This window comes from Castor canadensis, chromosome 11 (genome assembly GCF_047511655.1).
Source record: "Castor canadensis chromosome 11, mCasCan1.hap1v2, whole genome shotgun sequence".
In the NCBI taxonomy this organism is placed as follows: Eukaryota; Metazoa; Chordata; class Mammalia; order Rodentia; family Castoridae; genus Castor; species Castor canadensis.
The window spans coordinates 116,474,191-116,499,572 of record NC_133396.1 but is presented as its reverse complement, the minus strand read 5'-3'; the positions used below and the strand labels follow the sequence as shown (position 1 = coordinate 116,499,572).

At 35.6% G+C, this 25,382-nt stretch overlaps 1 protein-coding gene and 1 pseudogene across 1 annotated transcript in view; one reads left to right on the top strand and one right to left on the bottom strand.

Moving 5' to 3' along the window:
* Spata17 (spermatogenesis associated 17) overlaps positions 1 to 25,382 on the top strand; it is a 203,674-nt gene that overhangs the window by 48,647 nt on the left and 129,645 nt on the right. The window lies entirely within an intron of this gene.
* Positions 8,013 to 8,645, bottom strand: LOC109699841 (ubiquitin-conjugating enzyme E2 variant 2-like; annotated as a pseudogene).

Here is a 25,382-nt window from a genome sequence, read left to right as displayed (position 1 = left end):
GATGATGATTCTTATTATTAGTTTGGTGGTACTGGGATGTGAACTCAGGGACCTGTGCTTTCTAGGCAGGTGCTCTAGCACTTGGGCCACACCCCAGCTCAACCTTTTACTCTGAGATAATTATAGATTAATATGTTAAGAAATCATTCAGAGAAATCCTGCATTTCCATCAAGAGTAGCATATTGAAAAACTGTTGCACACTATCACAGCCAGGATATTGACCTTTATACTTTATGTGTACTATTTGTGTGTAGTATGTATGTATAATTAGGTCTATTTAGTTTTATGCTGTGCAGGTTCAAGTATCCACCATCACAGTTAATAATCAGAACAGTTCTAGCTCCACAGATACCTCTTCTGTTATTTTGCAACCACTCACACTTGTTCTACCACTTCCTCTCCTACCATCACCGACTTGTGGCAATCACTAATTGGATCTCCATTGCTATAATTTTGTTATTTCAAGAATATTAACTAAATGGAATTTTACTGTGATGTAGTCTTTTGTGATTGACTTCCTTCACTCAGCATAATTCTCTAGAGATTTGCTTGTTATTGCATATATTGATATTTTCTTTTGATTGCTGAGTACTATTACATGGACTGGATGTTTGCTTAACCATTCTCCATTGAAGAGCATCTGAATTGTTTTCAGTTTATGGCTGTTACGAATAAAACTACTATGAACATTTGTGCACAGATTATGTGAACACAGATTTCTATTTCTTTGGAATAAATATTTGAGATAAAATTTCTGGGTCCTGTGATGATTGCATATATAATTTTATGAGGATTTCCTCAAACATTTCTCATTCTTATCTGCATTCTTATCATCAGTGTTTTCTGTTGTCATTAAAGAGATTTTAGACATTCTGATGGGTATGGACTGACATATCCTTATTGTTTTCATTTTCATTTCCCTAATGGCTAATGAAGTGGAATGTCTTTTTGTGTGTTTATTTGACATTTGTGCATTATCTTTTGGGAAATGCTTGTTCATATATTTTGTCCATCCTCTAATTGCATTATTTATATTTTCACTGTTGAGTTTTGAAGGTTCGTTTTGGATACACGTCCTTTGTTGTATATGAGGTTTGAAAATATTGTCTCACAATATGAAACTTGTCTTTTCAATTCTTTTAATATGGTCTTTTCACAAAGCAGAAGTTTTTAATTTTAGTGACATTCATTTTATGATAATTTCCTTCTAGAGGTCTTCCTTTTGGATTCAAACCTAAAGATCTCTTTGTTTGGTCCTGCATCCTGCATCCTAAAGATTTTCTTCTTTTTTGTTGTTTTTTTCCCTAACAATTTTACTTGTCTTTCATTTTAAATTTGTTTGTGACCCATTCTATGTTCATTTTTTTTTGAAAAGACTGTCTTTCATTGAATTTCTTTTGCACCTCTGTCAAAAAATATATTTCTGAGCTTATTATGGTTTGAATATGAAATGTATCCCACAGGTTCATATAGTAGGGGCTTGGTTGCCAGCTGATGGGATTTTGGAAAATGATTCGACCCTGAGGGCTCTGACCTACTCAGTGGATTCATCCCTTGGTGGGTTCCTGATGAGATGACATTATTGGGAGGTGGTCAAAGTTGGTGGGGCCTGACTGGAGGAAGTTTGTCACTACGAGTGTTTCTCTGGGGGTTGTATCTCACCCTGACCACTTCCTGTACCCTGACCACTTCCTTTCTTTGCTTCCTGTCTATGGTGAAGTGAGCTGTTCCACCATACTCTTTCCGTGTGATGGACTGAAACCTTGGAACCATGGGCTAAACGAAGCTTTCCTCCTTTAAGTTGTTTCTGTGAGTTATTCTGTCACAGTCATGTAAAAGCTAACGAACACAGGTCTCTGTCAGTTTATCTATGTACCTAATCTACTGCCAGTCCCACCCTAACTACAATAGCTGTGTAAGCCTAATATTGCCAGCAGTGATTCTTCCTACCTTATTTTTCTTTTTCAAGGTTTTTTTTTTTTAACTGTTTCTTAGGCTTTTGACTTTCAGGTCAAATTTAGAATAAGCTGTGTATGTCCACAAAATACTTGGTTGGAATTTTAATAGGAATTAAATTAAATCTAGGATTAATTGATTAGATTGATTAAATCTAGGCAGGAATTGATTGACTTTAAAAGTAAGTTATTTTCACTTATTCTTATTGATGCGGTACATGCATGTTCTCTTAATTCTGTCCCTTTTGTGCTAGATTTTCATGTTCAGGCTTTCAGAGTGCAGCCTATGCATATTTTGTTTGTTATTTTTGTTTCTGACACAAGGTCCTGAACTCATAACCTTTCTGCCTCAGATTCCTGAGTGCTGGAATTACAATGCCTGGAAATATGTTTTAAATCTAATTTAGAAAGTTTAACTCTGTTTTTAGCTCTGATAAATACCTTAACTATATCTTGTTTTCTTAAAAATGTGTGTTAGACAGATCAATTTTTTTCACCTGAGAAAGTTAATATATTTCTATTTGATACATATTTTCTCTTATACCCATACTTTATTTGATTTTATTATTATTATTTTCTTTTAGTAATTATTGCTATGTATTTAAATGCACTGATAACTTTAATATTTGACTTTCTTTCTTAGACAGACCTTTCAATAAACTTGTTCAGGAAGGAGAGATCATCCATGTAATTGTATGCACTTTATACCACTTTGCAACTCCATGTATTGCGTGATTTTTCTTTTGTATTGTTGTGCTGGGTGGGAATACATTGTGGCATTTACAAAAGTTCTTACAATAGATCAAATATATCATTTACCCCCTCCACCATTCTCCTTTATGTCCCCACCTCCTATTCCTGGAACAATTTCAATAGGTATTTTTCAATTTACATACATGTGTACACAGTATTTGCACCATATGTACCTTCTTATACCCTTTCCCCTCCTCCCTCCCACTGGTACTAACCCTCCCATCCCCCCACCTCTGCCAGGACTTGTTCGACCCTCTTGTTCTCTGATTTTGTAAAAAAAAGAAAATGACATTTTTGCTTGTTTAAGATAGCTAACTGAGTTTCCTTGTGACATTTCCATGTATATATGTATTATAATCTGAACTGGTTCATCTCTATTTTTTAGTCTCCTTCTTATAGTAGTTTCAACAGGTTTTTGTACAGAGTCAACTGCTTAACTTCCTTTCTTTACCATCCCCCTCTTGTATGTGACCTCTCCTTAGTGTGACCTGTCTTTCATAGTTTTGCTTGTATTTGTATTAGGTCTATATTCCACATAAGAGAGAAAACATACAGCTTTTGGCCTTCTGAGCCTGGCTAACTTCGCTTAACATAATTTTCTCAAGTTCCATCCATTTGCCTGCAAACAACAAAATTTCATTCTTCTTTGTGGCTAAATAAAATTCCATTGTGTATAGATACCACATTTTCTTAATCCATTCATCTGTAGTGGGGCATCTTGGCTATTTCCATAACTTGGCTATTGTGAATAGCGCTGCAATAAACATGGGTGTGCAGGTGCCTTTGTTATAACTTGACTTACATTCCTTCAGGTTTATCCCTAGGAGTGGATTCAGCAATCTGAATCGTATGGCAGTTCTATTTTTAGTTTTTTGAGGAGCCTTCATACTGTTTTCCATAGTTGTACTAATTTACATTCCCACCAGCAGTTTATGAGGGTTCATTTTCCTCATATCCTCACCAACATTTGCTGTTGGTTGTACAACACTTATTCTTATATGAGTTTCCTGATGATTTTGTAAACCTTGTTCTAACAGCTTTTCGTATTTTAGTATTTAATGCTGTTTCCTTTACAATCTTGTTCTTCTGAGCAAGGACGGCATGCCATCTACTTTTAGGAAATCTGCACTTGACTTTCTCTGAAATCTGTATCATTAGTTGTTTTGTCTCCATAACCTTTCTGATCCTAGTTGAATTTTCACTACTTTTCTTGGCCCTTCTTCATACGTATTGCTTCCTGATGGTACAGTCTTTTAAACAGGTTTAGAATCCCTAACTTAAAATCTAAAGTTATGTCTAAAAAGTTTCAGATGCTGGAGCATTTCACATTTTGCATTTTATATTACCAATGCTCAACTGGTAAAGTATATGCAAGTATTTTAAAAACTGAAACACTTCACATCTCAAGCATTTCATATAAGGTGACCTCAATATGTCTATTTCCTTTTGCCTTTGTTATATTATGGGCATTAAGGGACAAAAAGGTAGAGATAATTTTACTATTTCAAATTGGAACCATATAGTTACTTTTTAAAGTGAATCACATTTTATTTTGCAGTCTGTTACCTAAGTAATGTTATAAATGCAATGGTAGTGCTCAGGGGAGAGAATGTCCAAAGGAGGAGCAACAGACAAAAATGAATCGCAGGATGTAGTTCAGGCGGTAGTGGGGGTTAAGGTCTTAGGGATATCTCTCTCAAGGCAGTGAAGTGGAGCCCTGAAAGTTGTGCAGAAACTAGGCCATCAACATGTGAAGCTTCACTGGGATTGGTGCATGAAACATGAGGGAAGGCCTGGCTAGGGTGAACACAGACTGTGTGACTGGGGTCATGAATAGCAGGGCGCTCAGGCTGTAGTAAGTGTCTAACTGCTACTGTAAGAACATTGGAATGGACTCCCTCTTAAAGAGAGCAGTGATAGGATTACATTTGTTTTTTAACACATGTTCAACTGTATTTGTCATAATAGTTACATTTAAAGTAAGTTTTAAAGCATCTTCTATGGTTATTCATTTTGCTGAGATAAATACAACATGTGTTTAGATTGCTTTTTCATGCTGTTTTTAAATTCAAATCACTGGGCTCAGGACTCAGTCTAGTTACCCTCTACTATGTACAAATTATATCCAAAGCAGTATAAGACAGTAAACATCTCAGAGTTTTCTCACTCAGGAGAAAATTCAAAGTATCTCAGGAGGCTGCAGTCAAGCTTTCAGGAGGGGTGCTGTCTCATGTGAATGCTTGGTTGAGGAGAAGACCCATTTCCAACCTCATTTATGAGGAACATTTCCTCTGGTTGTTAGTCAATGGTGTCCCTCAGTTTATTGTTACGTGGGCCTTTCCAAAAAAAAAAAAAGCAGTGTACAACATCTGAATGGGCTTCTTTGAGCAAATAAGCAAGAGGAGAGAAAAGAGCATCAAAGATGGAAGCCACAAATATTAAACTAATACCAACGAATAACATTCCATCACCTTTGCTGTATTCATTTGAAGCAAGAAACTGGCCCATCACCATACCCAAAGGGAGGGAGCTGGCCCATCACATACCCAAAGGGAGGGAGTTACACAAAGGAGTGAATTCCAGAATGGGGAAGCCAACTTGGAGAGTGATTTCTATACACACTGACTTACATACAGTATTTCAATAAAGCTGTTGATTTTCAGCATTTTGCCAAGGATGAGTTACTTTACATTTATTTATGGCAATATTTTATGTCATATTTTTCACTATTATATTTTAAACCTTATTATCTGAAAGCAATTATGATTTATCCTAATTTCTTATACTAGCAAGCATTTAAATTTACAATGTCTGGATATCAGAGTATCTGAAGCATTTAATCCAGCCCTCTGTCTTTGGGGCAGGATAAAATCATTTAGAGAAAACAACCTTAGTAAATTATTTTACTTCAGAATATGATTTTGAATTGTGTAGGATTCCAAATAACATTGGATTTAACTTTAGTTTATCTACTCTTTTAATAGAACAGTTTATATATTCTATAGTTAATAGTAAAAAAAAAATTGTGTGAAACATTTGTAAGAATATATTTTTCTAACCAAGAGTGGAAGTATTACAAAGATAAATGAGATTGATTAATTTAAGGCTGAGTTTGCACTTGGTAGACATGTTCCTTTGTAACCTGTAGCCTGATATTCAAAAACTGCCACAGGTTATGAATAAGAAAATTATATAATGAAATTAAAAATTAGCTGCAGAGTTACAGATTGGTAGCATTAATAAAACATTATTAGCTTGGAGTGCAGAAAAATGACTTATTATTTTATCTTTTGACATACATTTAAGATAAAGATAATGTATTCCCTCAATGCCTGAATGTAGCTGTTGTTTGTTGCTGTCTTATAACAGTAGCTCTGTTTTGAATGTAAATTTATCATTCATCAAAATAAATTAGTTTCTCAGCATATTTGTGTGGTATGATTTGGCTAGAAAGACTTTTATGGACATTAGACTTTGCCTGTCTTTTCATGTCCTAGGAAAGTTTTGTAAGGATAGATTTGTTTGTTTTGTTTTTATTGTACTGAAATAACCTTCACATACCATACAACACACCCATTTTCAGTGTACTATTTTATGGTTTAAAGTATGTCAAAGTTATGCAACCCACACTATATTCAATTTAAAACATTTTCATTATCCTGAATACAAACTATTCCCTTTACCAGTCATTCCCATTCTTCTCTCCTCAGTCCTAGGGAACCACTAATCTTTCTGTCCCTACAGACTTGCCCATTCTAGACATTTTATATGAATCGAATCTTGCAGTACAGAGTCTATCATGACTTCCTTCTTTCACTTAGCATGATGTGCTAAGGGTTAATCCAAGCTATAGCATATATCAGTATTTCATTCCTTTTATTGCAAATAATATTCCATTGTATGGAGAAAACATAAAAGTTTTATTCACTATTCTGTTGATGGACATTTGATTTGTTTCTGTTTGGGGCTATTGTGAATAATGCTGCTATGAAAATTCAGGTACAAAGTTTCTTAGAAAACATACATTTCTCTGGAGTACATCATGAAAGCTTTAAGCTGACAAATTTAAGACAGGAGGAATTAGGAATGTGAATGTTGGATCCAGATGCATGTGATTTAGAATCACGATTCCCTCACTTTCTACCTAGGTGACCTTACACTAGATGCCCGCTCACCCAGAAATTAGATTGCATCATCGTATATTCAAGCAGCAGTTTCTACTTTGCATTTTTGTGAAACATGCACTATGAAACACTGAGCATATAGTTGATACTGAACAAGTAGTGACTATTATTATCAGGGAAAAGGTAGAGAAAATAGAAAACTAATCCTTAAAAACAGGAAAGTGTGAGAAAAACCTTCATTCCACAATTCAAATCTGATACGTACATAAAGAAAGATGGAACGAAGCAAGATTGGGAAGAGACTGGAATAGCAGTGTGTTTACAAGAAAGTTACAACCAGGCTGATGGGTTGTGCTAAAGCAAAAGACACCCTGTGAAAGAGTCTCCTATCTTGCCAGAATGGTCTGCCTTAGTTCCCCCATCATTATCAATCACTGGCTGTAAGTGACCCAAGGGAGATGTGAGCTTAGTATGAAATGTTGGTAGATCATGGGGTTTGCTTTTATGATCATTACAGGATTTTTTTGTTGTTGCTGTTGTTGACTTAAATGCATGGCTTATTAAACAAAGACTGTAAACAAAAATTTATCATGTCTGTTACATGTAACACAAGGAAAGTCTTTTAACAGAAATTCATCAATCCCCCAACATCTTTTTATTATAAATACAAGTATGAAAACAATTCTGAACATACTGTTGATACTATTGTAGTCAGCACCCACACTGCTTTAAAAATGTACACAATTTGTTAATTAACACAAGATTTATTGTGACTGCTACTTTAACCAATTTCAGCTGCAGCTCTTTCACTAAGTAAGCTGGTTAAAGCATGTCATGTCCGTTTTTTCTTCTTATGTTTCAGAAGCACACGTTTCTGACACTTGTTGCCATGCTTTCAACTTGTAAACCTGAATTCTGTTCCTAGTACTCCAGTTCACATTTAAATGACAGTGCCTTAACAAGAGAAAGGAAAATTCTACTGCATTTTTCCTCCTGTTATCTGAAAACATAATGGGTATGCATAAACTAAATATATTCTTACATATTTCCAGGTCATGTTTACCAGCTGGAATTATCTTACTTAATGTGTGGGTGGGTGTCTTGCATTGTGATATTAAATCATGGCATGATTATGAGTAGAAGGTTGTTGATTTAAGACAAATTTGAGATCCACTAAAATTAACTGTATGTTTGTTCTTCTGGTGGCTGTGGAACCTTGATATTTTCTTTGGACATCATTACAGGTCTTAGCTCTTGAAGTACAACCTTAATGTTATATGAAGTTTGTCATTTTGCTAACACTGGTATGTTCCTTGCATCCACCTGTAATCTCAGCACTCAGCAGGCAAAGGCAGGAGGATGACAAGTTTGAGGTCAGCCGGGCTACATATGGAGACCCTGTATGGGTCAGGAACAGCATATCCTTTTGATTTATTTGCTTTAACAAGACAACCATGCTCAGTCATGCCTGTTCCAATAGATGCACTTGTTCCATTCCAGTAGAATTATTAATTATTAATAATTATTAATAATATTAATTATTAATTCCATTCATATTATTTTTTATTACAAATTAACTGATGGGGGAGCTTCTGGATATTTAGTTCCCCCTACTTTCAGGCTATCTATTCTGTTTTTATAATTTGTTCTTACTGGCCCAATAATCATGTCTGTCCACCTTATAAGTGTCATATCTTCTTCATCTTCAAGGCACCAGTTAACCATACCATCACCTACTCCTTTTTGTCTTTCTTCAAGTTCTTCCAACAAGCAAAAATTACAAGGAACTTCAACTCCCGTGGAGACCTCCATCTTCTCCTGCAGCCTGATGCAGCCACATGGATGTCATATGTGCTACAGAATGTTTTTATGACCTTTTCCCCTGAGGTTTTAGGATTTCTCAGAATTATAGATTTTATGAGTATTTTACATTCAGTTTTCTGAGAGCCCTTCATTCTGCAATATCTTCTTATTTCTGTTATAAGGGTCTCACTACATAGCCTACCCTAGCTTTTAACTCTCCATCCACCTATCCCAGCCTCCTGGGTGCTGGGATGACAGTTGTGCATCACCATTCCTGGCTTTTTCTAATGCCTCATGTGGTTTTTATTAGTTGAATTTTTAATTTTCAGAAATAAAAAGCTAATTCTGTTAGATTTTTTTCTGTTTCCTCCTCTACCCTGGGCCTTTTTCTTCCATTATGTTTTTGTGAGAGATTTCCTTTTTACTCTCTACTGACTTTTTAATTTTAGTAATAATTTTTAACTTTAATCAATTTTTTCTAGTATTTTAAACATTTCTTTTTTCATAGCATACTGTTCTTATTAGTAAAATATTTCACGTTACTAGAGCAATTAAGGTCTTGGCATAAAGTAGAATCCACCTGAGGAATCTGAGGTATCTCAAGTAGAGTGAAATGAAAGGATGAATTGTAGAGATGTGGGCAGGACTAAGGACTCAGCAAAGGATGTTTTGGCACTGAAAGACTAGCAATGATGGGAGTTCTCATAACTGCCACAAGTAAAGAGTTACAAGGAAGAAATATCATTAATAGAATACAGTGAGAGCAAAGGAGAAGTCCACTCCCATACCTCTAGCCACTTGTAGAGGGATGCAGCTATTGCAAAAGGTGTTTGGTACCAAAGGAGAGAAACAAAGTAGTAATAACTCCAATGTGGGTTTGGCAAGTGGAATATAATTAGAAAGTATAGATAATAATTTGAGAAGTTAAGTTTTATTCCAAGTCCCGTGCTATCAATTTCCTCCAGAAATTAAAAAAAATGCTTGTTTTCATATTCCCGTTTATGTCACACAACTAGTAATCTTTAACTATTTGTTTCTATATAAGCATGAGAATGTGAAATGGTAATTTGAATGTGCACACACAGAAGCAGGTTTTGTTGACTGGTATGCTTTACTTGCTGTTGAAGTAATTGAACAGAGAGCTAACCCTCTTCACTAGAGGATGCGCTGATGCCAGTATATTGAGGTCTTTCTTTTAGGCCTAATTAGTTTTGTCAAAGAAATTTATAATTTTCTATTGGGAAAAAACAATGCTGTGGTTACATTTAACTGAAGCGTGAGAAGAGAGCCTTGTTCTTCATACCGCCCAGGTTCCTGTACTCTGAGTGCTGTGTCTTTTCTCAGTTTCTTCAAAGAGTACAACTTTGATCCCTCACTGAAGAGATGGAAGGCTGAATTCTGTCTTTATGTGTGTCTCTTTTCCTTTTTTTTAAAGTGTGCATTCACTGTACTTGTGCAACCCAAGGTTAAATTGCTAAATTGTCACAGACTGAGGTGGAATTCTACCTTATCACATCAAGAACAGTGCTTTTTCTAGTATACTACACTATTTTCATGTATACAAAGTGAATGAAATGACTGAAGTATCTCATAAAATGAAAACTCCTCAGTTGGAACATGTTTGGTGCATAATGTTAAAATGTGGATGTCATTATTACGATGAATGTTGACCAAAATTATTTGCATTCCCCAGAAACGGCCAGGAATTTCAAGGGGTTTGGGAATCATGAAAACTTGGCTGTATTGCAAAATAGAAGACTGAAGGAAGGCATGATACCTTTCTTCAAATTTTTTAAAAACCATCATTTCTTCTTTTGGCAGTACTGGGGTTTGAACTCTGGGCCTCACGCTTCCTGAGCAAGTGCTCTGTCACTTGAGCCACACCTCCAAAAACCATCGTTTCTGAAAAGGGAAAAAGTGAGGTCAAAAGAGTAGATTTGTGTTCAATATAAAAAAAAAGTTTCTAGCATTTAGAACTATTCAATAAATAGGCTGACTTATGAGGTACAAAATACCCCGACAGAAGGACTCATCCAAAGCGTCACGGTGTGAGTAGAGAGGACTCCTCATCAGTGAGAAACTATGTTTCCAATATCCCTTTGCATCTGAGATGCTACGCTCAACATGGTGATAAATGTATCTTAAAAAGATACACAAATCTGTGTTTCTTATCATGACACTCAAAGCACTTTGCATTTTATGAAAGTATAAGAAAAATATACATAAGCCTAATCTATGTCATAAGGAATTTGTAGTAAAGTATGCAATATAAAATTATCATATATCATGATTAAGATGAATTTTGTAATAAAAGTAAATCAAGAATTTATAGGCATACATACACATACTATTATAAATATGTGTTTAAAATCCTTAAAGTTAAAAGTACTCTAGGTGAACTATCATGAAATTTTGAAAAACTCTTTGCAATATTAAAAAGTATTATTGAAATACATTATGTACTTTTAGAGCACAAGGTTGTTTTGCATTCTCATAGATAGGGAAGGTTCAGAGATGACAGTCCCTCCACAAATCACTGAATTTGTCTTTCAAAGTTTTGGAGAATGACTAGTGAATTTTTCATTAATATGAACAGTATTCCAATTTTAATATTATATTGAAGAGTTCTTGGATTCATTGACATGCCTGCCAAAATGCTAATAGGGTAGGTCTATTAAAATGCATTATCAGCTTTTCATGATTTGTGTAGTGCTGATGAAATGTCACATTTATGAGATCAACCTCCAGTGCTTTCAAGATCCCTAGGCAGCTCTCTCATGAAGGCTTGAGCTGGCCTGTGTGCTTGGTTTCCTTGACTGTGTGAAATCCTTACATCCATATGCTTAGCATGGCATATAAAAAATGACTTTGTGTTATATGCCTATTGTTATTTTCACGTGAACAATTTCCAGTTGTACTATGAGAAATTCTCTTAGATTTTACAATTCAGTTTCTATTTATTTTCCCCTCTCCGTGCTGCTTGTTCCCAGTGATGATAGTCACAATCCACAACTAACAGCTAACATCTTACTGCTTCAAAATATTTATATAAATATTTGTGTTGAATGCTGTCTCTGTAATATGCTAATTTGCATTTGTTTTGAAGGATAAAGCAAAAAAAGACCCTCACAAGACTGATGTTTATGAATATGTCTAGCTTTTAAGAAACTCAGTTCAAAAGTTTTGAACCTAATCCCTCATCCTTAAATGGTTATTTGGGGCCTCAATACACTTAGCACAGTCTTTAGGTAACCTTACTCAGGCAGAAGGTCACACAGAGGCAATGAATGCAATAGGCTAATGACAAACCTAGAGAAATTTGAGATCACTTCTGCATCAGGGAGACACAGTACTAAGGAGTTCTAGTTTCTCTGGAGCTCATGTCTTTTAATACATTAAGCTATCTAAGCAGCACATTCCAATTGTGCTTTAATTAACAAAGAAACAGAAACATGAAGGAAATCAGCATGCCTCTTCAGACTAGTAACATGTTCAGACCCTAAAAATCAAAGCAGCAATCTAGAGTAAAAATTTACAGGATAATGTTTGTATTTTCCTCCTTTTGCTGTCACATAGATTCTTCAGGATTACTCGTCAACTTCCTTTTAATGTCCTATTATTATTAAGTGGAAATATAGAAATGCAAATGATAAGAACTGAATATACCTATATCTATATCTATTTATATAGTCTATTGACATTGGATCCATGCTTGATAATACTATATCCTCTTTAGACACAGGCACAGTACAGACAAATATTTTAACTGTGTAGTTACTGAAATGGTGCAAACACAAAGAGGAGGAGTACTTTAATTACATACCCATTAAGAATTTCTGGCTGTTGGTACAAGATACCTATGTGTTCTTGGTAAGTAATGATGAAAGAAAGAACAAGTTGTCATGTTGTAATCAGAAATGTCATAATACTTTCAAGACAAGCAGTCAGATGGGCAAATTTAGACATTGCAGACAATGACCAGCTAAGTAAGTAAAGGGCAATCACAGCAGTGAGGTTACTTAGCACCTGTCATGTGTGTGTTGTTTTAGGTGTTATCCCATCTATCCACACAAATCCTCTTTTGGAATGTATATGCTTATTTTTAACATAAATAACATTCAAGGCTTTTAACATAAATAACATTTAGGTTATTTAACATAAATAACATTCAATAAATAACATTCACTAGTCCACTGCACTGGACTAGTAGTGGAGATAGAGATGGGAGCACAGCACCCCTCCCTTTTTCTTTTCAAGTAAAAACACACTGCCAGCGTTGGAGGTGTAGCTCAAGTGAGTAGTAAAGCACCTGCCTAGCAAGCAAGAGACCCTGACTGCAAATCCCAGCACAACAATAAGAAAGGAACAATGAAGGAAGGAAGGGAGGGAAGGAAGGAAGGAAGAAAAGAGGGAGGGAGGGAGGGAGGAAGGAGAGAGGAAAGGAAGGAAAGGAGAAAGAAAAACTACACTGTTTCTTTATGCTTTGAATTATTACAAGTTACAGTCATCATATTTATTCAATTGTGGCATATACCAAAATTAACTATGCTCACTTAACACCTCTGTATAAATTGCCTTCTCAGATTTTGAGGCTAGAAAGCAAAAATCTCACTTTTGTAGACTTCTATGTAGTTAGCCGTTACAATATGACTTGGACATAGCCAAACAAAACTAGGTTATTAAAAGTAACAGAACTTGAAAGGGAAATTTGGCTGTTAGAGATAGTTCGGTGCTAAATTGGAGACCATTATTATATAATATAAAAAATTTTAATCCTGCTGTACTATTTGAACCAGGGATTACCAATTAAAACTTTGACATCAATTAAAACAATAAGTACTTTTCAGAATATTGGTGTGTGTTCTTTCATGACTCTTTCAATCAATTACTGTTACAGATGATTAAAGGTTGCCAATCTAGAAGCAGAGATAGAAGGTATTAACAGCTTTGCTAAGGGAGGTGGTCACTGTATACATACAGTGGGTGTTTAATGAGAGTCCTATAATTTAGCCCCCCAAAATATTAAAATGCCAAATTGTTTCTATACTCCACACAATGTGGTCATAAGCAGTAGCTATGAAGTACAGGGGTTTAGCTGGGGATAAACTCTAGGCCTTCACAAATACATGAGCCTGAGATAAGGATAAGGTTTGTAATGTTTTACTCAATAATGGCAAAAGAATCCAGACTAACCCTTCTGATGATGTGTAAACAACCAAGAGTGATCAACATAGTAAATAATTTGCTGGCCAAAATTTAGAAGATGAGAACTCAGGTATAAGTGTACAAATCTGCTTTTGCCCTCAGGGCACCTGCTTATCTGAAAGAATATCCACTGATTGAAGAAAGAGTTGTGCTTTTGGTAGCCTTATAGGGTCATAGAAGCAGAGATAGAAACTGATAAACCTCTCCCTGTTCTTTCAGCATAACCTGAAAGTAATAATGAAAATAATCTAGCTTAAGGTGGAATTTACAGTCAAAATGCCAATTGTTTGGGAGGAAGAAGGGGTTCAGGTAACCTAAAGTCTTTTTTTCCCTCCTTTTTATTAGTGTATATTAATTGTGCAAAGGGGTTTCATTGTTTACTTAAAGTCTTGAACTTAAGTGGTCACAGGATAATAGTGACCCAGGAACCTGACAGAAAGATAGGAAAAGCCTCTGTCAGGGAAGTTGTCATACTTAAGTCTAAAATAATTTTTCTAATGCAGTATCCTACACAGTAAATGGATAAAAGTCTTGGGAAAACACAACACTGTGAGTAAGAAGAAGCAAAAAAGAAAGACAGAAAAAGTTAATGGAAACAAAATCAGACTGAAAACCAGTCAATTTAAACAATGTTAAAGGATAAAATCTAAGTTAGAAATACTTAGCAGATTTGTGAACTGGCACCCATCTCCATCTATTGTTTTAGGTGGATATAAGAACTGACTGCTAAAAATACCTAAGTAAGTAGCAGAGTTTAAATGCTAGTACCTAAGACCACATACTCCAGGCTTCAATACTATGTCTAGACAAGGCCTTTGGTTGTAGTTACTTGATCATGGAACTGATGAGAAATGAAGAAACCAGAATCCTGCTGTACTATGGAGGGTATTTAGTGCTGAGGAAACCTCAACCTGGCCAGTTGCAGCTGGCCTAAGGCAGTTATGAGAAAGGAACTCGACCCAAGGGGTCCTCGCTAGTTGAGCAGTGCAGTCTCCATTGCCTACCCATATGTGGTCATGGGAGATACCGTAATGGAAATATTCTGTTTGTCTACTCCAGAATGTACCTCTAGCACAGGGACTCTTCGCTATTCTTAGGTAACAGTATTTGATGTTTGCTGTATCAGAACTGCTATTTCTTTTCCACTTTCCATTTTTTCCTAATGGAATGTTTTGTTGTGGTTATTCCATTACTTCCACACCATTCAGTGTGGGTATATCATAGGCAGGTAATTAGCATTTTATTTTAGTTGACAGATCATTAAGAGATACCCAGAATGGTGCCCAGGACTACACATGACTTTAAATTGACTCCCATAATGGATGGAATGTTAGCACCATTTTCTTTGGAAAGGGAATGATAGCACTCCATATGAAGTTTGTGCGAGGAAAGAAAGCTATTAGGGGACAAAAACCGTATCACTAATTTGAACTTGGAACACTTAATGTGAAGCCTTATCAACTAATAACAGATGAGTATAGTCTAAAAGGGATAAATGAAAGCTCTAGAGAATGTAACAGTAATAAATATTGGAAGACATTACCACCTCTGGGCTGAGGGAGAGTGCTCAGGGAAGAAAGAGTTTGGAGGAATGTCTCTCATCAGTGCTGAGATGGAAACAATTGGAGAGGATATGAATGTAGCCTGCTGGATTGCAGAGTTCTCTGAGATACCACTGGCCAGAGTGATTCAGCAGCCAATGGATGGCCTGATGAGCAGGAAACTGCCATGCCAGTGCTGATGGACAACAGCTCATTAGCAGGGACTTGCCTTATGGGATGCCAGCAAAGCTCACAAGATGTTGGGAACCACTCAATCTCCTGCCTAGTTCTAGTACCATATCATAGAAGCAAGAAAGCAGGCTATTGAATCCAGAAAGAGATACTTTCCTCCATACTATCTTGAAATAGTCCTCAGAAACCCCTTATTGACACGATCATAGTGTGGTAGCTAGCAAAGATAAAATGCTTATGTCCAGCTTCGGTTTCATATAGCCCAACATGGAATAGAACATTGGAAACCAAGAAGTAAAAAAAAATAAAGGTAACTGATTCAAATGTGGACTTGGCAATGACATGGACTATGAAAAATCCGTAGATTTGATGTTCAATGTCCATTCCAACACACAGCAGCTTAATGTTTGTTATTACAGGTTTTCTAAATTTCTGTCAACTAAGGGTGGCCCTATAACGTAGCTCTGAGCAATAAGATTCGCTAGTTCTTCATGTTTCTTTTTCTTTTACCTAGTATGTACACAAAATGACTGTAGCTGTTACAGCCACCTTACCCATGATAAGAAAAGGTTAATATCACACATAAACATAATTTTAAAAATATGACATTATAACTTCTATATTATGAAAGAATACCCTTGGTATATATTCACTGAGTCTGTATAAGTGTGTATATATGTTACTATAAAGAGATATATAAACTGGGTGTGATATCTCATACCTATAATCCTGGCACTCAGGACCCTGAGGCAGGAGGATTGTGAGTTTGAGGCTAGCCTAAGCTATATGGTGAGACCCTGTCTCAAAAAATAAACAAAAAGACACATGTACCTAGATATGTAAAATTCATCTTCATAAACTAATATACTATGGATAGTGAGTTTAGCCATTATTTACAGTTGAGGCGTCACATTCAGATGTGCTGCGAAAATAACATCTTTGTATTTCTTTAGCTTTATTATGCTGGATGATTCCTTCAACTCCATTCCCTCCTACCAGCATTGAAATGAGAATAGAAAAGAAACTTAGTATCAGTCTGCTTTGGCCTAACAGAGTAATTACAAGTAATCTGTTAAAATAAATTGGTCTTTTCCCTAATTCCTTGAGTTCCTCCTGATCTTCTCCAAGATGTTCTATGAGGATTTAGGGGGCTTATGTTACCTCGTGACCCTAGGGGTTATATTTAGGAAAGAGTGGTAGATGTCTGTGCTTTGTGGTTGATCAGTCTTGTTCCTGGGAGTTCTACTGGCATCTGCTACTAAATCCTTTGTTTAACGTAACCACTGAGCTTAATTCAGGTCCCCTGCTTTTCTTAGCTAACTAGGCCCTGTTTTATCTCTTTCTATCTCTGCCAATCCATGACTCCTTGGGCAAGGATAGCTGTTCTACAGACTCTGACTCAAGATCATCTGTATTTTTGCCATAGTTATTACTGTGAACAACCCCAGACTTTCATCTTACACCTTAAAGGATACTTCTAACTCTTTGGTTATTCTAGATGACATGAGTGCCAAGGAAGGCTTAGCGCTCTCTACTTGACCCAGCTGTTTGATCCTCTTTACTGTGCTGGAGCCACTCCTTACTCTCTTAAGGCTGCTTTGTACAATTGGTATTCTCCTAGTAGGAAGTAGAAAGATATCTGGTGTGGGCATCCCTGTCAATACACTAAACACTTTTCTCTGCTTCCAAGACTTGGCCTGGAGTTTAGATGTCAAGGCCTAGGACAATGAACTCTACCCAATTTCCTGCACTCTCTTGAGCCTTCCACAGTGCCCTAGGATTGGAAGAAACAGGTTTGCATCCTCCTCTTCTTCTTCCAGCCCCTTTGCTCATCTCATCTTTTTTCATTCCAAGATAGAACCTATTCTCCCAGTGAATATAATTAGACAGGCTCTCAGAAGAGAAACTGGATTGCTGATAAAGAAAAAGGAGAGTGCTTTTCCAGTCCTACCATCTTCTCAGTGCTATGCAAATCAGTAAGAAATGGCCTTGGAAAAAGAAACTGATGGCTGTTGAAATAGCAGTATTTAAGGTTAGCAATTCTGTAGATAATTAAAAGTAAAAAAAAACAAATATGTTTAGAAAACATTTGTGTACCTGCCACACTATTATTTCTCATTCATTTGTAAAAATTCAGAAACATACAGGAAACTAAGTATTATTTTGCATGTAGTTTCTCTTTATGTAAAAAAAGATCCTAAAACCTCTTTCAAAATCGTATCAGAGACTATCATTTTTAAAGAATAACCTTCAGTGCTTGTTTTTGTGAGCTGTGTGCATTGTGTACATGTATTTGGATGACCTGCTTTATCTCTTCAGAGAATAAATCTCTCTCCAATAAATTTACTCCTTCTAAATTGTCTAAGGACTGTAGCGCTTGTTTAGTTATTCTTGCTTTCAGGATTTTAGATATCATACAGTAACAAGAAACTGGCAAATCCAATCTGTTTACGAGTCCCATTGCTTTGATCACTGACAGTGATCACTGGCTGCAAGGTGTTGTGAATTTTTGTCCTGCTTTGGGAGTGCCTCTGAGGTTCTGGAATATTGCCAGTGCCTTGCTGGTTTCTCACCCTGGCCTCTGAGGTTAGCACTTTTTTACTGCATAATCTATGTGCCATCCATTTTTTCTGTAGCTGACAACGTGTCACAGTGGCTGGGCCCAGAGGACCAAGAGAGATTTAGTCCAGATAGGCCCACAGAGTGTTCCACATACACAGGCTCTGTCAAAATCTGTCCTCTTCCATATACCTTTTGTGTTGAGCCCAGGACATCAGTTCAAATAATTCTTCAGATTCATGTTGAGTTCACCTTTGTAGCATTTGATACTCTTTCCTGTTAGCAAAAATCAACTGGGACCATTCTAATTTAACTTACCAGAGCCTATACAGTGTGCCTAAAAAGTAAAAGAAAGATCTCCACTTTTTTTCTTCAAAGAAATTTTTTGTTCACTTTTGGTTTTTGTTTTTCCCCCTTTTTAAAATTGCATATAACTTCAGTGACCTGTAATGCATACCATGAACACATTTGGTGGGCTCCATTCATCAAGCCACTTAAAGATCCTTTCCCAAAGTTATAGGGCCCATAGGTTCTAATCCTTCAAGTATCCTTTTAAATGTTACATTCTCAGAGAAATTTTTCCTAACCCACTACTTACCCCTTAAATCTTCCTACTGTGTTCTCACAACCCACTCAAGCTCCTGTCCTACTGGGGGCGACTGCAGATGCAGAAAGGACAAAAGATAGAAGACAAACATGCAGAAAATTGGGGTCAGGTGTGGTGGGCATACGACTGGAGACACACAACAGCCTCATTACTTCTTTTTTACTTCTCTTTTTTTACTTTGCTTCTTTTCTCTATTCTTTAAAACCTTTCTTCTTTTCTATTCTTTAAAGCCTTTCTTCTTTTCTATTCTTTAAAGTCTTGGTCCTTAGACTCACACTGTCCCATGTTTCCTCTAATCTCTAACATAACTCCTAAAGTCTCGGTCCTTAGACTCGTAGACACATAACAGCAGCACCCCCCCTTGCAAGAAGCCCTGCAGCCTGCAGCCAGCAGTCAGCAGCCCTAGCAGTAGCTTCCACCCCTCACAAGCAGTCAACCAATCCACACCATCCTCCTTCAGCGAGTCTTTTATATATAGTGGTAAACAAGGGGTGGAGCAACAGTTCTCAGGGAGGGCCTGTGGTTGTATTCTCTGAATGTAAACATCTTAGGAAAAGCAGCTGTGCTGCATTTTGTCCTTGCCCCCTTCTGTGGCTGGGGCCATGCCAGATTTAGCCTGCAGCTTATCGGGCGTAACTGCACTTGATCCCTTCTGCAGCTGGGGCTGTGTGAAACAGCCTGCAGATTATTTGGCACAGCCATGTTTATGTCAAGTTCTCATAGGCTTTCTCATACTCTACTCTCCACACCGTGTATTACATAATTCTCTGAAATTTTCCCCCTGAATTTATCCCTTTGAAAAAAACTTGGAATTATTTTCAGAATATCTGTCCTTCCTCATACATTACTAAATACCACAGTATTTAGGACACAGTTGAAACTCAAGGAAATAGTTATTGACTAAATCATGTTACAAGTTTGAGGAAGTCTATTAATCTCACTCTTTCCTGCATAGGTTCTGGCCAAGTGAAAAATATGACAAAACAATAAAACAGAGGAAAGACCAAAATAATACATTTATGACTGATGAAACTCATAAAATAGTATGTAGTATATGTGTGCAGATAAATGGACTTTCAAATACTGGACAATGGGAGATAGACAAACTTCCCTAGTCAATCAGCACTGGACAGACACCTCCTATACACCAGCAATAGACCCTGGCCCTGCCAAACTGCCTGGTTCTTACTCTAACCCTCTAAGGAGCTTGGTCTGAGCTCCTCCAACCACATTAAACTACATTTACAACAGTTGGACATTCCATGCACATGGAAGGGAACAGGAGTGGTGAGGGAAGACAAAAAACCCTTTCTATGTTAGTAAATATAAGTTTGTGTCTAACATTTCAATACCTATAATATATGTTGCTAGATATATAGACAGTCAGGCAGACAGATAGATGGATGATAGATAGATAGATAGAAAGATGGATACATAGAAAGGTGGATAGATAGATAATTGGTGCTTGTACCATAACTTGTATTTAAGCAAGACCTATCTAAATAAATGAACAATTAGTATGACATTTTTCTGCATAAAATTATTTACATTTATACTGTTGCATTTTTATGTGTAATTTTATAAGTGAGATTTTGGGTCAAAGTCGAAACATATTTTATAATTTAGAAGATAAATAATTTTCCACAATGAAAATATCAATTTTTACTCCTACCAACAATATGAAGGATTCCCTTCTCCCATACCTTTGTCCAAACTGGATTTTGGCTTTTTGGTTTTTTTTACTTAATTGTTGCCAGTCTAATAGAGGGAACAGTTCTCATTTTTAATCTAGCTTTTTAATTCTTAGGGACTTGAATATCTATTGGCCATTTGTACTCTTTAATGATTCGTCTACCTATATTTGCTCAATTTGCTTAATTATTATATTATTTTTTCCTGTCCTTTTCATGTGAGGGCAGCAAGCTCTTTGTCATCTGTGATATAGTTATCTTTCTTCCTTTGATGTCATCATGCACACATTTCACAGACATTTTTGAGGATAATGACCTTTTAATTATTTACGTGGCTATATTAATTAACAATTTTTTAATGATTTCTTTGTATGACTCTAATAATAGTTATATATCTTTTGGTATTTTATGTTTTCTTCTGTAATGTTTAATAACATTGAACCCCTCTGAATCTACTTGGGAAAGGGAGTAAATCTGAAGCTTGACTCACTATATTTTAAATAGCTAACAAGTGTTTTAGTAAGCTCTTGATTTATCTCTTACTGGGACATGCCCTCTAATTACACAATAGACCCCTACATGTTCTCAAGTCTGTTTCTTTACTATCTATGGCATCTGATTTATCTCTTTTTTTGCAATCCTAGCATCACATAGCTTAAATAGCTATAAGTACTTTTAGTTTTCAGAAAATACCGTGGCTCTTTGCTCTTAGTTTTCATCTTCTAAATTTTTAACTACTGTGACATGTTCCAAAAACATATCAAATTAGGTCTTTTAATGGATTTAAATTAATTTGTAGAGTAGTAGACAGAAAAGGAATATTTTCATAATTTGAGTCTTCTTGTCAAACAATATTTTCACTTATGTGGGTATTTTTAAATGTTTATCAATACATTTTAATTTCATTTTCCTAGTGATCCATATTCATATAGGAAAGCAAAGTATTTTCATGGAGTAATTTGATACAATATTGAAATCTCTAATTGAGTCTCTAAATACTTTCTTTTTTTAATTTATTTTTGAGTCAGGGTTTCATATGTAGCCCAGGGTTGACCTGGAACTCTCTATGTAGCCCAGGTGGTCTTTGAACTCGCCATTCTCCTGCCTCAGCATCCTGAGTGCTGGGATTGTCAGCATGTGCCACTATATCCAGCTTCAAACTTCTAAATTTTTTTTCATATATTATCTCCAAGGCTGGATATTAATGGTTTGTTTTCCCATTCAGTCATTCAACTAACTATCTGGTGAGGGATGGGACTTTTACAGGAGAATGAAGAGCTACACTCTTGTCACTATCCTCTCAACTCCTGATCAACCACCTGTCACTGTGGATATTGAACTTGTAAAGCAGGATGAGTGTAAAGTGTTTCCTCAGGTGACTTTATGCAGCAGCTCTCACCTTATTTTTCCCCATTGTTATCCAGCCCACTTTTTCCATCAGGTCTCAAAATCATTGAGAAATTCTGATCAACAAAAAGGGAAACTAATTCAGCTGCAAATTCTCTCTTTAGTACTGTATTCTTGTTATCTCCAGGCTTTGTCCCTCTTGATTGAGGGCCATCAAACTTGTTCAACATCAGACTTGCCCACATCTTGTACTGACTTTGTAACTAAGGAAGATATTGTGCACTTAAGGTTTAAAGTGAATCGAATCTGGAAGATAGTCTTCGTTCTCCTAATTATTCTTTTGAGTTTATGAGGGTTTTTACTGTTCCTTTGTATTAATACAGAGTTCTATATTTTTGTTTCTTTTTGTTTATTTTGGTTGACTTCAGGAAGGGCTTAATAGGTGAAAGAGCACACATTCACTGCCTTCTCTAGCAATCCACACCTTTTAAAATAAGCACTCAATAAATATCAGCTGTTAATATTATGCTTTCCTTAAATAGAACGTCGATTTCTGTACCCTTTTCAGCATTATTCCTTCTTCAAAATATGAAACCAAAGTTGTTTTGAATTCATAAACTTTCCTACAAATACTTTTTAAAAAACTATTATTCTGGGCTGGCAGAGTGTCTCAAGTGGTAGAGTGCTCGCCTAGCAAGCATGAGACTCTGCATACAAACCCCAGTACCACGAAAAAATACAAAATGAAAACTATTATTTTTAGAAGTGCTTGTTTCCTTAAACAAAACAATTTAATTTTGGCACTTGATGACAGTATTATTATTAGCGTTTTTATCTTCATATTAATATTGGCTGTTTCTCTACTGTTACAGTTCTGGATACAGTGTTAATGTATGGATGCAAACATTTTTGAAGGCAAGGGTTATGCATTTTAAACCGGCTAAATATTCATTAGTGAAATTATGGGTAATAAATTTCAAGAAGACACTTTGACTTTGAATAGTGCCAAAGTCTGGTAATCTTAAAGTGTATACTACTTTTACATATTATCTTTCCTATATTTTTACAAGTATTTTTACAAATAAGAAACAGTCACAGAAAGATTCTGTTATTATCTAAAATGCCGTTCCTACATTCAGTCTCAGAGGCAGTGTGGTATAGATAAAAGAGTGCGGGTCGAGCTTCAAAAGACTCAGAATCTCAACTGCACAATGAATAGGTGCAGTTACTTAGCCAAGTTACTTACTATCCTTTTACCATCTCTAAAAATCCACATAAAGTTGTTTAGATGCTGACCCATTTTATTAATATAATTTTCTGTGAAGTGTACAGTGGGTTGACCAGTTACCTGCAGTAGTTTTAACAATTATTTAACATTTTTATTATTAGTACCAGATCACGTACAAAGGACAGACTGATTAACGTTGTCTTGAGTTTTATAAATTCAACTTAAAAGAAATAAAGGGACAGTACTAGAAACATAGTAGATATTAAATAAAAAGTTTAGTCATTAAATATTATGTAGGTAATAGAAGAAATAATCTTATGAATTCTGATAACAGCACTCTGGAAATTAGTGTTTTAATCAGATAAACTTTACTGTTCAAGTACATTAAAATTGCTATTGAATATTGGATGCATAAGCACAGTGCTAATCCCTTTGTACTCAGTATCTTCCTCGATTTTCACAACAAACCTTTAAGAGAGTTATCAATTTGGGTTTTTCAAATTGAAATGGAAATATTCTAATTTTCCTGTGTATGGTGGTGCACATCTGTAATCCCAGCATTTAGGACACTAACAGGAGGATCATTTGTTCTGGGCTAGCATGGGCTGTGAGGGAGACCGTGTCTCAAAAATTTTCTTTTACTTTTGCTTTATTAAATCTAGGACTTCTTTCTATGTGGTAGGTTCCAGAAGATTCTTAATATTTGAAATGCAAATGTTGGTTAAAAAATGAATAGTTGTTCTTAAGTATTTACATAAAATATGGACAATGAACTTTTTCATCATTATATAATTGGAAAACTAAGTGAAATTCTGAGTCAAGGTTAATTTCTGTATTGTGTTATTTTTTCTCTAATAAAATTCATACATCTACTTTTTAAAAGATTTTTATTTTAAAGTTAGTCCATAAGACCATTGATTTTTGTTAAACAAATTATTTTAAAGGTAAGGAAAAGAGTGGTAGCTTTTCAGCTTTTGATATGTAAAAGATATTTGAATCATAAGAAATGGCTATTTTATAGATTGATTCAATAGGTAAACTGTCAGGTAGTCTCCACAAGTGGGCTGTCATGTTATTTCATTTATTTTTCTTATTCAAATTCAAATTAACTTTGCAGTTTCACAGTTTATCTAGTGTGAATCTGAACAGTTAAGTAGGACAGAAGGAAAGGTGCAGTTCCATTAAGTGCTAACATATCATTGACTGTCAGGGGAGCCTTGTTATGCTGTCCATCCTCATTTAACTATTCCACAAGATCTCTTAATGAAGTTAAGCCCCAAGTTCACTCCAATAATTCTGTGGCAAGAGTTTGTGCACTGTAACAATTCATCACTTGTCAGGAAGGCACTTTTAGTTTATACATTTAATAAGGGCATCCTCTAGCTTGGTTAATTAGAAGTGAACAGTTTGCATATTTACTAAGTATGGAGTGTCATTGCCACCACGGCCTATTGCCTACATGAATTATTTCTCTATCTGCAATAAACAGCTGGGTAATTATTACTGCCATAATCAGATAAATTCCCTCTGTAAGGCTTTTCTTACAAGGCAGTTCTCTGAACTCATCCAAAGCTGAGCAGAATTTATGAACTCCAGCAGATAGACCACTTCTTCATACTATGGTGTCCATGTTCCCTACTTCAAGGACATACATAAAGCACCATAGATATTGTGTAAATAAAGAGAATAAGTATGATTACCAAAAGATAGCACTTCAAAAACCCATTTATAAAGTAAAGTATTCTGATCTCAGCCAACTAAATCATAGAGGCTTGGCTTTATCAAATTATATGTAGATTATGGGCTGTTTTATAGTAAGGACTAGCCTAAGGAGCAATGAAAATAACATTTTTGTTATCTAGAAACAAATTAGTCTGTAACTATACATGTACCTTTTTCTGTAGACGTAGTCAATTTGGCAGACTTTAGATAATAATATATTCCAGGGTGTCTAACCTAAACTACATGTATTCTTTGCTTGAAGGATTTTATTTATCTCAGATAGGTGTGCTTCAGATAGTAATGATACACATGCTTTTTCAGTCTTAAGTGATGATTTGTTTAAATTATTGCAAAATTGTGTTGAGAAAAAGTAACTATTGCTGAAAGATTATTTATAATACTACTTGGTAGAATATTTTGGCCTTCATCTTATTTACCTTCTTTGAAGCATAATAACACTGTAAACCATCGTCTTCTTTAATTTCTCATAATTGTATCTTCTGAATTCTCTCTTCTGCTTTTCTTTCTACTTTTCTAAAACTTTTTCCTCTATTTTCTTTGGATACTCTCCATTATTTGCCTGGCCTTAAATATCTCTTTCTAAAATCATATAAAGTAGGTAAATGAGATAATATTGTTCCCCCGTTGATCACT